This window comes from Plecotus auritus, assembly GCF_963455305.1.
Source record: "Plecotus auritus genome assembly, chromosome: 5".
Lineage (NCBI taxonomy): Eukaryota > Metazoa > Chordata > Mammalia > Chiroptera > Vespertilionidae > Plecotus > Plecotus auritus.
The window spans coordinates 112886463-112900000 of record NC_137776.1 but is presented as its reverse complement, the minus strand read 5'-3'; positions in this window follow the sequence as shown (position 1 = coordinate 112900000).

Sequence of the window (13538 nt, the reverse complement as noted above, 5' to 3'; positions counted from 1 at the left end):
TTTCAGCTTTAGCTTTAGGAAGTTGGGGAGAAAGATTCGATACATAATGATCAGAGAAATTAATCTGAAGTAAAAATTGTAGTGGTGGAAAGAGAACTCTAAATCCAGAATATTTGGCAGAAATAAGCCAGAAAAGCTTAGGTACCACTACCACATTCCTGCAAAATCCTACTACTCATAAAATTCATTTAGATGGTTAGATGTGGTGAAAATATTTATTGTTGGTTTAGTGAACATGTTGTGCCTATCAAACAGAGATTCCTTTTTCTGGTAATCTACTTTGCTCTTGTTACTACCACACCTCCATTCCTTTCTCATTTATGAATTTATGAAGTAATATATATATACTCTAATAAAAGAGAAAGATGCTAATTGACTGTAACTCTGCTATGCCCACCAGCCAATCAGGAGTTATATGCAAACTAACCCAACAAAGATGGTGGGTAAATTTGCATACGCAGGCAGGGCAGGGCGAGATGCCTGCCTTAGTAGCCTTGGGCAGCTCTGGGTGTGGGCAGCATGTGCAGGTGCAGAGCGGCCAGTGGGCAGTGCGCTTTGGGCCAGGGGGCAGTGTGTGCAGGCGACCTGCCCCACCCAGGCTGCTCCTGGCCTGTGGGCAGCAAGCCCGGAGAGCCTCTGAGTGGGGGAGGTGGTGAGTACGCCAAGTGGAGCCTGTGGGCTGAGCTGAAGTAGTGCCTGCAGGTCATCAGTGCCTGGAGTGGCTGCGCAAGTCCCGCCTCCTGGCCCAGAAGGTGCGTGATCACAAGGACAGCCACCATGCCGGGCTAGATTGACGTCCTCCTGGCCGCACCACAGGGATTTGTGGATCTGCGCGGCTGCAGGCCTCCGGTGTGGGCATCCTCTCCTCCAGCCCTGGCGTGTGAACGTCCCCCAGCACCCTGTCACCCACATGCGCCTGCAACAGTCCCGGACCATGGTGTGCACAAGGTATCCCCCTCCCCCTTGCCCTCGCCCTTGCCCCTGCCCCTCCACTGCACTTCCATCAACCCCAGCATGCCTATGTCCCCCACAGGACATGTGCACACTCCCTCCTGCATGCTCAAGTCCTTTGGAGAGTGTCTGGGTGTTCTGGGCGCTGAGCATGGGTGCCTGTGAGATGACAGTGAGAGGGCGGAGTGGTGATGCCCTGTTCCCGCAGAGGCCAGTGCAGCCAGGAGATCACCTCCATGGGGCTAATGCAGGTGCTGAGGCGGGAGCAGGTGCTGACAGACACACCTGGTGGGCGAGGGCGGCCCTCACTGAGGGACCTTCGGTCAGCGTTCAAGATCAGGAACCCAGAGGAGGTGAGGAGTTCTGTCCTCTCAGTGAAACGGTGGGATAGTCGGGGCGACTGCAGAGGAGGAATGTGCACTTTGGGTGCCGGCACCCATGAGTGAAGGCTGCCCTGCCTGAGCCTCACTCACTTGGGGCCTAGCGCACTCCTACCAGGCAGCAGGAGACAGGATGTGCTTTTCCGAGTTAATGAGAGAAAACATTGATTCTCCCACTGCTCACAAAGGTGAAAAGTGGAGTGGGGAGACATGCGGGGAGTGAGCAAGGTTCCCTGTCTGGGGGTTCCAATTCCGCCTTTGGTTCCTTATACCGCTGACTAGAGATATACAGGGTGTCCCCCCAAAATGTATACACACTTTGAATACCTACTAATTCCAATGGGTTTAAGCATGAAAAGAAAGAAACAACAATGGAGCTGTCATCTGTTAAAAGTGCGGGCACAAAACAGCAGTCAGACCTTCCCTGAGGAGTCCCGGATTGGAGAGGGTGCAGGCCGGACTGAGGGGTCTCCCTCCCCACCCCCGTACCCCCTGTGCATGAATTTCGTGCACTGGGCCTCTAATATATATATATATTTATACATATATATATATTTATATATATATATAAATATATATTTATATATATATATTGATGTATATATTGATATAGCTATAATAGTACATATTAATACTACATCCATTTGCCAAATGCAGCTAAAAGTATAATCTAATATCATTTGTGATTCAAGAGTTTTGAGTAAGATTGACTCTATTGTACAGCTGCAAAAGTGGGTAAGTAAACTTTTTTGGCCATTCACAGATATTCAGAGATTTAAAAGCCTCCATTCAATTGCATTGGTTAAGAGAAAATTGGTTAAACCAAGTTGAATGAAAGAGACTGAATAAAAGAATCAAAGAGACAGAAAATCTTTATTTCCTTTGGAACAGTTAACTACAAAAGTAATATGTACATGGAGTCACTGAGGGGTATTGTGTAGAGAGGCTTACAAGACAATGAATCCATTCAGAGGAATTCTGAAGCAGAAGGGGTAGAGGGAGATTCCATTTATCTTGTTACTTGAGCCTCTGTTTTAACCCAAGTGAAAATGCCAAACTGAACATGAAACTATTTTTTCAAAAAATTATAATATCTCATTATTGCTTAAACCAGTTTGGGTTGTTTTTTTATCGTAAAGAAGAAAAGAATGATGAATAATGAAATGAATAAATAATTATTGATTAAGTGAAATTAATATTATTTCATTTTTAAACTCATTGATTAAATAATGAAATAATGTTAAGCAAGACCCATTACAGTAAGATTAACTCTATTAATTTGCTTGGTAATAAAAATGCTTTTAAAATATTTATAAAGCACCAGGAAATAAAATGTTAGTATTCAGTGGAAGCTATTTCTATTGCATGAAAATTAAGACAATATATATATATATATATATATATATATATGTAATATCAGTAATTTGTTTAAAGAAAAATTAATATATCAACAATTTTTCTCTTTGAAAAATTCTAAATATTTTATTTTTATATGTTGGTATCTATCAAAAATAAAAATTTAGATTATGGTAACATGGGTAGTTCATTTTCTTACTGATACAAAGTAACATTGTCTTATATTTGACAATCCAAATAAACACTGGAAAAGGTACATGTACCCAAACATATTTATTCTGCTTCATTTGTAAACTTGTTGATAAAGAATTAATATTTTAAAGTAGTACTATTCCATTGTTTATATGTACCATATCTTCTTTATCTACTTGGTTATCAGTGGACACTTTGGATGCTTACATATCTTGGCCATTATAAATAACGCTGCATTGAGCATAAGGGTGCATACATTTTGGGATTTATTTGGATAAATATTCAGAAGTGGAATTGCAGTTTTAATTGTTTTTAGGAACTTCCATACTGCTTTCCCATAGGGTCCGCACCAATTTATAATCCCTTCTTGCCACTTGCAACAACATGGATGGACCTAAGGGGTATTATGCTACGTGAAATAAGCCAGTCAGAAAAAGACTAATTATAGGATTTCACTTACATGTGGGATCTACAAAAATAAAATACATGGACAAAAAGAAAAAAAGAAACTCAATAAAACAGAGAATTAACTGATGGTTGCCAGATGAGAATGTGTTTAGGTGGATGGTCCAAAAAGGAGAAAAGAATTAAGAAGTACAAATTGCCAGTTATAAAAATAGTCACAGGGATTAAATTAAAAATAAAAATAAAATGCAAAAAAAAATAAATAAAAGTGCAAAGTAGGTTCTAAGACTACATAGGAAAACCATTTTAATTAAGAAAAATGTAACTTAATGCTACGGTAAATTAAATAACTATTCATTTTGTAAAGCCTTGAGAAATGATATTAACATATTTGAGGTCTTATTGTATTCTTTTTTTTTTGTATTCTGAACATATACTTTGAACACAAACTATAATTTAAAAAGCCAATTTACTTGTAATTTAAGCTCTGAATCAGTGCTATATGTTCTATCTAGGTTTCTATCCACCAATCAGCAAGATGATGATGGCCTAAACTTAGTTTAAGATATAAATGGTTTTTCAGTATCTGAACATAATTTACTTACCTCCTAAAGATACCTAACATAAATCTCTATTGGCCAGTGTAGGACTAATTCACATTGTGGGATTCAGGCTGGACTCATGTCAATTTATACCAAAGGGAGATTAATCGTTTTCCAATTAACATTGCTTTTGTTGTTTGCTTAAAATAAGTTAGAGACAATAAGACATAGCTGTTCCTATTTTACTTTCAAGATTTTTATAAAATAAATGGTTATTTAATTTTACCATTGGGAGGCAGAATTAGAGCTCTTCTTGGACCTGAGTTTCCTAATGCAGGGCTCTCACAGGTTTCTTTGCATCTCCCACCTGTGGTCAGAGCACCTGACAAGTACAAGGAAGAGTTCAATACATATATTGAATGAAGAGATGAATACCTACTCAATCACATGCTTTCATGCCTCTTTATTATGCACTATTTCTGCGTGTTTGTTAGAAATTATTAAGGACCTTATACCAAAAATGTCATCAGCCAGACAAGTTGGTTTTTGATGAATGACTAACAGATCAATATTACTTTGTGTGTGTGGTGTTATTTACATTTATTTTATTGAGAGCTGCTTTCCACTTATATGAAAGTACAATATATCTAGAGGGGGAGGAGGACTCTAACATCATAATAATGCTAAAAGCTATTTCACTTCCCTGAGAAAGAGACAGATGAGAAGTAAACAAAGGCTATATGCTAACAAAAGTATAATGAAGCAAAACAGTAAAAGCAGTCCTAACCTGTATTTTTAAGAGCAGAATAAAATAACTGAGAAGCTATGCTTCTCTTTAGTTTATGAGTCTGATGTATGTTTAAGCGATATTGTAATGCTAAGGTAAAGATAAAATCTGTGGTAGTATTGAAATGTTCTATCTTCATTTGGTTATTTAGGTTATTAGAATGAAAAATACTGGAGTACTAAACTGGACTGGCATTTAGAATTGCCAGCGACAATTCTGGCTTTGTGCCTTATGAGATGCATAAACTTGGGAAATACTAAATCTCAGAAAGACTAATTTTTCCCACTACAAATTTAGAATAACAACAGGAACAACACAGGTGGCCATAATAGTATCTCATTTATCAAGCTTACATGTGAATTGTCTAATTGTCATGGATGCCTTGTAAGGTATTCTATCACACATGTTCATACCTTATGACATGTAATCAAAATGACTACCTTGTAAGATAGCAATAATTATTTTCACTATACAAAGGCGCTTGCTTTGTAACACACTTTACCTACTATAAGTCCTAAGGAATTATTAATATTATATGTCGAAATTCATCACACATTTTTTGTTGAATAAGATGGATTGCAGAAATGACATCATTATGTTTTCAAGTCATCAGTTGTAACTTTTGTCTCCAATATTGATTTATTCATCAAGCAGTTAGTTTTATTTACCAGTCTCCCAAGAGAGATCATATCTGTGAAGAAGTTACCATATCTAAATTATCTTTAGAGTCCCAAAGTACATAATAGTAATGAAGAGAGAAAGTATTTAATATTTGATATAAATGTCCAGTTGAATTTTTGTTTGGTTTGATTTCATTTTATTATTTTTTTAAATATATTTTATTGATATTTTACAGAGAGGAAGGGAGAAGGATAGAGAGTCAGAAACATCGATGAGAGAGAAACATCGATCAGCTGCCTCCTGCACACCTCCCAGTGGGGATGTGCCTGCAACCAAGGTACGTGCCCTTGACTGGAATCGAACCTGTGACCCCTCAGTCCGCAAGCCGACGCTCTATCCACTGAGCCAAACCGGTTTCGGCTGATTTTATTTTTTATTTTGCTGGTTGGCTAATGTAATTAGTTGCACAGTATGCATATGAGAGTGACTTTCTAATTCACACTGTCAGTAACACCATATATTATATATGAAATATGCATTCTTATAAAATATTCTTTATTTAAAATGCAATGCAACATATGCAACATTTATCAGATAGAATATTCTTATATTTAATTAATTGGTTACTTGAACTGTTTCTGAACCAGAACTATGTTTGTTAAGTTAAAATGGTATTATAATGCATTTTACATTGGAGGAGCAATTTTTTCCCATTAACTCTTCATTTTAAAAATATTCCTGGCAATTTTCAATTTTAAAACATTTTCCAGGTAATAGTATAATTATTTATAAACTTCAAAATTGTGTTTGGATTTTTGCAATTTTGTAGATACATCGGGATTGAACATACAATTAATAATGTAATTCCCCATGTAAAAACATAGTATATCTTCATTTATTTAGTCTTTTTTTGTTGTTAATCCTCACTCAAGGATATTTTTTTCCATTCATTTTTTAAGAAAGAGTAGGAGGGAGGGAGAGTGGCAGGGAGGGGAACATCCATTGATATAAGAGAGACACATCGATTGGTTGCCTTCTGAGCCCTGACAAGGGCTGGGATTGAATCTGCAACCCCAGTACCTGCCCTTGGCTGGGAATCTAGTCTGTGACCCTTAGGTGTGCGGGCTGATGCTCTAACCATTGAGGACCATAGGCCAGGGCAGAACTTCTTTGAATTTATATTTAAAGTTTTATTATCATCACCATATACCTTCAACACTTTATTTTTTTATGTGTTTTAATTTTGCACTGTTAAATTAAATAAGATTTTGCCATCATTTCTTATTTTATTTTTCTTTGGTTTTGCAAAAACATAAAATTTTATTTTCTAAGTATTGATAATTTGACTTTTGTTTTCAATTATTTATATCCCCCCCCCAAGTCTTTTTAAACAGTATTGAGTGGTAACTCAGGTAACAGTTCTGATGCATATTTTTTAAAAAATATTTTATTGATATTTTACAGAGAGGAAGGGAGAGGGATAGAGAGCTAGAAACATCAATTAGAGAGAAACATCAATCAGCTGCCTCCTGCACACCCCCCCACTGGGGATATGCCCGCAACCAAGGTACGTGCCCTTAACCGGAATCGAACCCGGGACCCTTCAGTCCGCAGGCCGATGCTCTATCCACTGAGCCAAACCGATTTCGGCAATGATGCATATTTTTAATAATTTATTTATATTTTCTGTTTTTAAGGGTCCAGAAATTTCAAGAAAAAATGTGTCTTTCCTAAAGTCTGAGACAATTCAATATGTTATTTTGCACATTTCTCAAATACAAAATAAAACACATAAAAACCTGTCCCAAACAAAACAGTAAATCTGAGGTGTAAAGTCTGAGGAAAGCCCTGGCTCCCTCCCAGCATTGACTACAGGGTGAGATGCCCAGAGAGCCAGATTCTGTCTCAGTAGGAGAATACTCTCAACATGGCTGCAGCTATTGAGAGTCACCTTCTTGTAAACAGGACGTAGAAGTGCAAACAGAATGGGAAATGGTAAAGAGGCTCAGAGGCTGGGGTCAGAGGCAAAGGTACTCTAAGAACCAAACCTGAACTTAGTAACCAGTTGTATGAGCTCTGTCTCTTTTGTTTTGTTGTTTTCCTTCTGGGATAAGAGTTTTCAGGAAAATTCAGTCTAACAAATGTTCTAAGATGAAGCAATGGAGGTGATTGTCTCCCTGTTACAGCTTTAGTGGAATTAGAGAAGAGTTCTACCCTTGGAAGGCTGGATTGCATTGGTACAGAGTATCAGAGTGTAAAAGCCTACAGGGCAATGATTTTCAACATTTGTTGATTGTCGAATTAACTCTTAGATTTATATGAATTTAAATTCCTCGAAGTCTGTGTCAAGTGTCTAATCCCTGTTTTATTTTTTCCTCTGAATATATATTGTAAAGTCCCCCAGGTATTATCTGTATTCAAAATGGTAAAATAATGTGATGGGAAAAGAGAAACAAAAGAAAAATAGGAAATGCTGCTTTGTCCCATTCAGGGCAAGGTCTCAGCAGGCCTGGGTCTGTTTTTATTACCTTAACTGTTTATATATATAATTTTCTGAGCCCTTCAAGACTACACTTTTAGCCCTAGCCGGTTTTGCTCAGTGGATAGAGCATCAGCCTTCAGACTGAAGGGTCCCAGGTTTGATTCTGGTCAAGGGCACATGTCCAGGTTGCGGGCTTGATCCCCAGTGGGGGAGCATGCAGGAGGCAGCCGATCCATGATTCTCATCATTGATGTCTCTCTCTCTCTCTCTCTCTCTCTCTCTCTCTCTCTCTCTCTCTCTCTCTCTCTCCCCTTTCCTCTCTGAAATCAATAAAAATATATATTTTAAAAAAAAGAAGACTACACTTTTAAATAGAAAATAGTCTTATTGGTGACCATGGCAACAATGGTGCCTATTCTTGAAGAAATCTCATTTTTACAGTAGCAAATGGCTGTTGCAAATATCACTATGAAGAGTGACCTTTCAGAAGTCAACTTCTATTTCCTTTGCTTAAACATACAGAAGTTACTCTTTTATAATTGCACATGTAATATTTTTAAATTATTTTCTATCATTAACAAATCCACATTGTACTTAGGAATGTTGGTAGAGAAGTTGAATCTACAACTATCTGGCTACTTTTACAGGAATTGAAAACTGATTTTAGGGGCATGATGCAGGGCATCTGGGGATTTCTACAGCAGTTACCCCTTATCCAAGGTTTTGTTTTTTGCAGTTTTAATTACCTATAGTCTGAAAATATAAATGGAAAATTCCAGAAACAAATACTTAAGTTTTAAGTTGCACCACATTCTGAGTAATGTGATGAAATATCATGCTGACCTACTCCATCCCACCCTGGACTTGAATCATCTCTTTGTCCAGGATATTCATGTTGTACAGATTCCCTGCTCCTTACTCATTTAGTAGCCATTTGGCTTAGTTGATCCACTGTCATGGTATCCTAGTGCTTGTTTTCAAGCAACCTCTATTTTAATAACTAACACAAGACCAGTGATGCTGTCAATTGAGACATCTCAAAGAGAAACATGAAGTGCTTCCTTTAGGGAAAAGGTCTTGGAATGTATTTCCTGTGGATAAGGGAGGCTACTGTATTTCCACATTTCTGTGAGAACATTGAGTTGAGAGAATTTTCTGTTCTTTATATCAAATCAAACAAACACAAGCACACTGTATTTAGCTAACAAATGCTCCTGAATGTTAATAGTCTGACTATTTTTTGTTTCTGACTAGTTGCAGCACCTTAAGAACATAGGAACAAAAGTTTCCATACATTTCCTGGCTATGGCCTAGGTTCTCAGCATACGTTTTTACTTCATTTTAATTACTACATATGTACTGCAGAACAATTTGGATGGATAACCACAAAATGCAAAACTACATCAGTGATCTAAACAATAAAAATTAATTTTATATGTTCCCAAAGACAGCAGGGACTCTTCTGCATAGAGTCATTCAGCGTCCACACTCCCTATATCATTTTATCTTTTATCCTAAATGTAAGGATTCCACATTTACTGTAGCAAGAAAAGAGAGTGATGGAGGAGGCATTAATTGCTTTTAAGTGTCTCGAAACAAAAGCAATGCATGTTATGTCTGCTCTCTATTCACTGACAAACCTAGTCACATGACCCCAATTTAAAGGAGGAAAGGTGGAACATGTGGAGAGAAGATGAAAAATTTGTTGGTCATTAATTGTCAGCCACTCCATAGCATACACTAGACTGTTATGATCTCCATGTCCTAGAAAATATTTCTTTTACCTGACAATACTAGAATTTGGTTAATGAACAGGCATAAGACTCTCAAACAGACTTAATTAATCTTCATTTTAAAAATCCTGCTAGCACAGGTGTACACTAAAAATATTATCCAACAAATGTTGATTCAATAGCAATTTTCTATAATTTTATCAGTTATTTATCTCAGGTTTCATTTATGCATCTGTTGTGTCATTATCAGACTCCATTATAACATTAGCTTTCAAGTTTAATAGTCTATTACATAAGTGACAAAGGTACTGATGATAGAGGCTTAATGTTGCAACATTATTCATCTTAAGAAGAATATTTGTATGCTTTTTTATTTTGAAATAAACTTAATGAATAACCTTAATATAATGAAGTAAATGTGTTACTAGAATAATAAATTTTCTTTTAATCTTTAAAGTCAACTTTCCTGTGTAATGAGTATGATAGATAATTAAAAGTGTTTGGGATATCCTTTTAATGCAAATTTGGTTGGTGGATGCACATTTGCCATTATTTTTCAGAACTGAAACTTTATGAAGAAAATATGTAATCAGATTGGTCAAAGTTATTTTCATATTAATAATATAGCTTTCAAAAAAAGTATTACTAGTTAGCAAAGTACCAAGTCCAATTTAGAAATTCTCTGATTTTAATAGAAAACTTTAGTATGTTTTATGAGATTCATGAAAAAGCAGCAACTGCTTTTTATGGCTTTTGCTAAATTTATAAATTGCTAGAGTAAAAAAATATGATATTTCAATGTTTGATTTTATATTTGGAAATTTTACAACAAACCATGAACAGTTACTTTGGCACATTGTGAATGCTGTTCAACCCTAACTTTAAGTGTATGGTTAGAGCCTTCAGCCCATATGTGTGTCACATCCTTTATAGATGGTAAATCAAGAGGTATGGAAAGACTTTTAGAAGATTTCAATTTGAAAAAGGAAAGATAGTGAGAAAATGGGATTTTTCAGAAAATTATATTGTCCTTTCTTAATTCAAAACTATATCTAGAAAATACTAAAAAGGTTATTTTAATGCTGTTATATATGAGGCACATTTTGTTAAAAATCATTACATGCTAAACAATCCACTACTAATGTAACATTTTTATTTAATCATATAAGAGTATGACGTGAATAAATAATGTTATTCCCATTTTTAACAAAAATATGGTGCAATTTATTTATTTTTATTTTTTTAAATTTCTTTATTAATTAAGGTATTACATGTGTCCTTATTCCCCCATTACCCCCCCAAACCCCCATTCATGGTGCAATTTATTTAACATCATATAATTACAAAAGATATAGGCAGACTCTATACTCATTTCTGTTCAAAGCCCATGTATGTGTATATATATATATTTCAGAGAGGAAGAGAGAGATAGAAACATCAATGATGAGAGAGAATGATTGATCAGCTGCCTCCTATACTCCCCCAACTGGAGATCGAGCCTGCAACCCTGGCACGTGCCCTGACCGGGAATTGAACCCCGACCTCCTGGTCCTTAGGTGGACGCTCAACCACCAATGCACACTGGCCAGAATTTTTTAAAAATATATTATTAAGTCATGTATAAGATAACCCAATTGAGACATTTGAAAAGAGGGTTTAACATAAATTCCTAGTAAAACCCCACTTCATGATAGAGAAAAAGGAAAGGAGCTAGAAGCACTGAGTGTTATACAAATGGTATACATAGACATTTCACTGACCCTACCCTTGAGAACAGTGTGTCAGAGGTAAATGATCAAAAGTGTACATAGGCATGGAATAAAAGGTGGAGCGGGGGTGGTGGGCAACTTCAAGAATATGATCTTGTCAATGATGTCAAATCCTGGGAAAAAAGATTCAGCCTAGGAAGTCCATTTTATGTCACAATTAGGAGATGACTGGTAACTGTCAGAATTTGGACACCCAAAACAATGATATTTTAAGTATAAATGATTTAATATGTAAAATTAGAGTTTCACAAACTCTGGATGGTTTAAAAGAGAAAAGAATCATAGAATGCAAGAAATACCAAAATGTGAATATCTCTAGGTTCTGTCTACAGCATCAAGGTGAATGATTCTCACGAAAGCTTCCAGAATTCAGAAGTCGCTGCGGATGTTCTGAGCTGTCTGCTCACAGTAAATGTGATTTCAATTGCCTCGCTGCACCAGGTGTTTCTCAGTAGGAGTCCAAAGTCAAGGGAAGCTGTTGCTGATGTTCTAAACTGTCTGAATTTGCCATCATAGAATATTGGCTCTTATTTCTCTCCACTTTCCAATATTTAATGAAATGTCTCCTGGTGGCTGAATCTAAGGGACAAAATTCCGGGAAATGGCACTTCAGGCTTCTCCCTAGAATCTGAAGGAGAATGTTGAAGGGAGCAATCAGCTGACAGAAGCAATTCAGCACAGGGACTCTTAGAAAGTGTTGAAATTGCAAGCCAGATTACAACTAAATCAATTTGAAACAAAAAAAGTGCATACGTCTATAGAAGATTACGCTTTAGGAAGTCTGGCAAGCAAGTGAACTGGAAACTGAAGGGAAATGTTTTCTTGTTGCTTTTCACTGATTTTAGGATGGAGAAACTTATAGACAGAACTTTAAGATCTGGGTGATAGGAAAAGTTAAAAGGGTGAAATATAATGAGGACAATTGAAAGACTGATGATTCCCTGGCTAGTGTGGCTCAGTGGTTGAGCATTGACCTATGAACCAGAAGGTCATGGTTTGATTCCTGGTCAGGGCATATGCCCTGGTTGCAGCCTTAATTCCTACTGTGGGGCCTACAGGAGGCAGCTGATCAATGATTCTCTCTCATCATTGATGTTTCTATCTCCCCCCTCCCTTCCTCTCTGAAGTCAATAAAAATAAATATTTTTAAAATGGAAGACTCATGTTTGATGAAAAAGGAAAATGGGAAAGATATGAAAAGCACAGTTAGAAATAAAAATTTCAATTGATAAATTTTAACAAAGAACTCATGTCTTTTTTTTTTTTCTGTAAAACTATTGGAAACAGGGTTATTTAGGACAATCTTTTGATATTGTTAACTTAGAATGATGCTTACATTGGGTGATAACTTTTCCCCAGACTCTTTTATACTTGTAAAATCTCATAGCAAATATGAAATTTAACAGCAAGGATGCTAACATTTGATGACTTTCTAATGTCTTAGAAAGTGCCAGGCAATGTAAAGTCTGTATATACATATAATATTTCTTAAAATAAATAGAAATATAACCTTAAATTATGGAATTAAAAATGCAGAAATGAAATTTTCTATTGATTGGGTACATGCCATTTGGGTGCCTTAAACTTTCAGATTTTCAAATTACTATGGTAACATGCACAGGAGACATCTATCCTTACTGGAACCCTAGCACCCACCAGGAGAAAGGTAAAATGAAAAAAAAAATGAAGTTGTGGTTTAGAAAGGATGTATAGCCAATATTATTTAGCAATCTGAAGTGTTTCTGCATTTCAATGTGTCTTTGGGTAAGACACTATGGGATTATGAGAAGGAAAAAAGTGTATAAGACATACTCTGTTAAAGGTTGAGACTTTTGAAATCACTCAAGATTTCTAATATAGTGGAGAGCTTTAAGTCATTAAAAAGAGACTGTTCATTACCATCTTGAACAGCGATTATCTAGGATTATGTGTCCTTTAGGCTGGTGGAAAGTCCTAGCTACAGACTCATAAAATAAACTGTTAGAAAAAGACATATATTATGCAACACTGAAAATGTGAAAGTGGTCACAAGATGCCAAATGGACAATTTCAGTTCAAAGTAAATATAATCTTTGGAAAACTGAACTCTTTTGTGTTGAAGAAAAATATTAATACACAGGATGGATAATCATCAAAACCAGTATTTTAAAAAATGTGTTTGAAGATTTAGTTTAGACCATTCTTCTTTGAATATAGTTCCATGAAAGGGTAATATACATATATATATATGTTAAATGTTACATACATACATATGTATTATATATATCACATGTGTGTTTACATATACACATGTGTATGATTATATTGCATACCAGAGGCC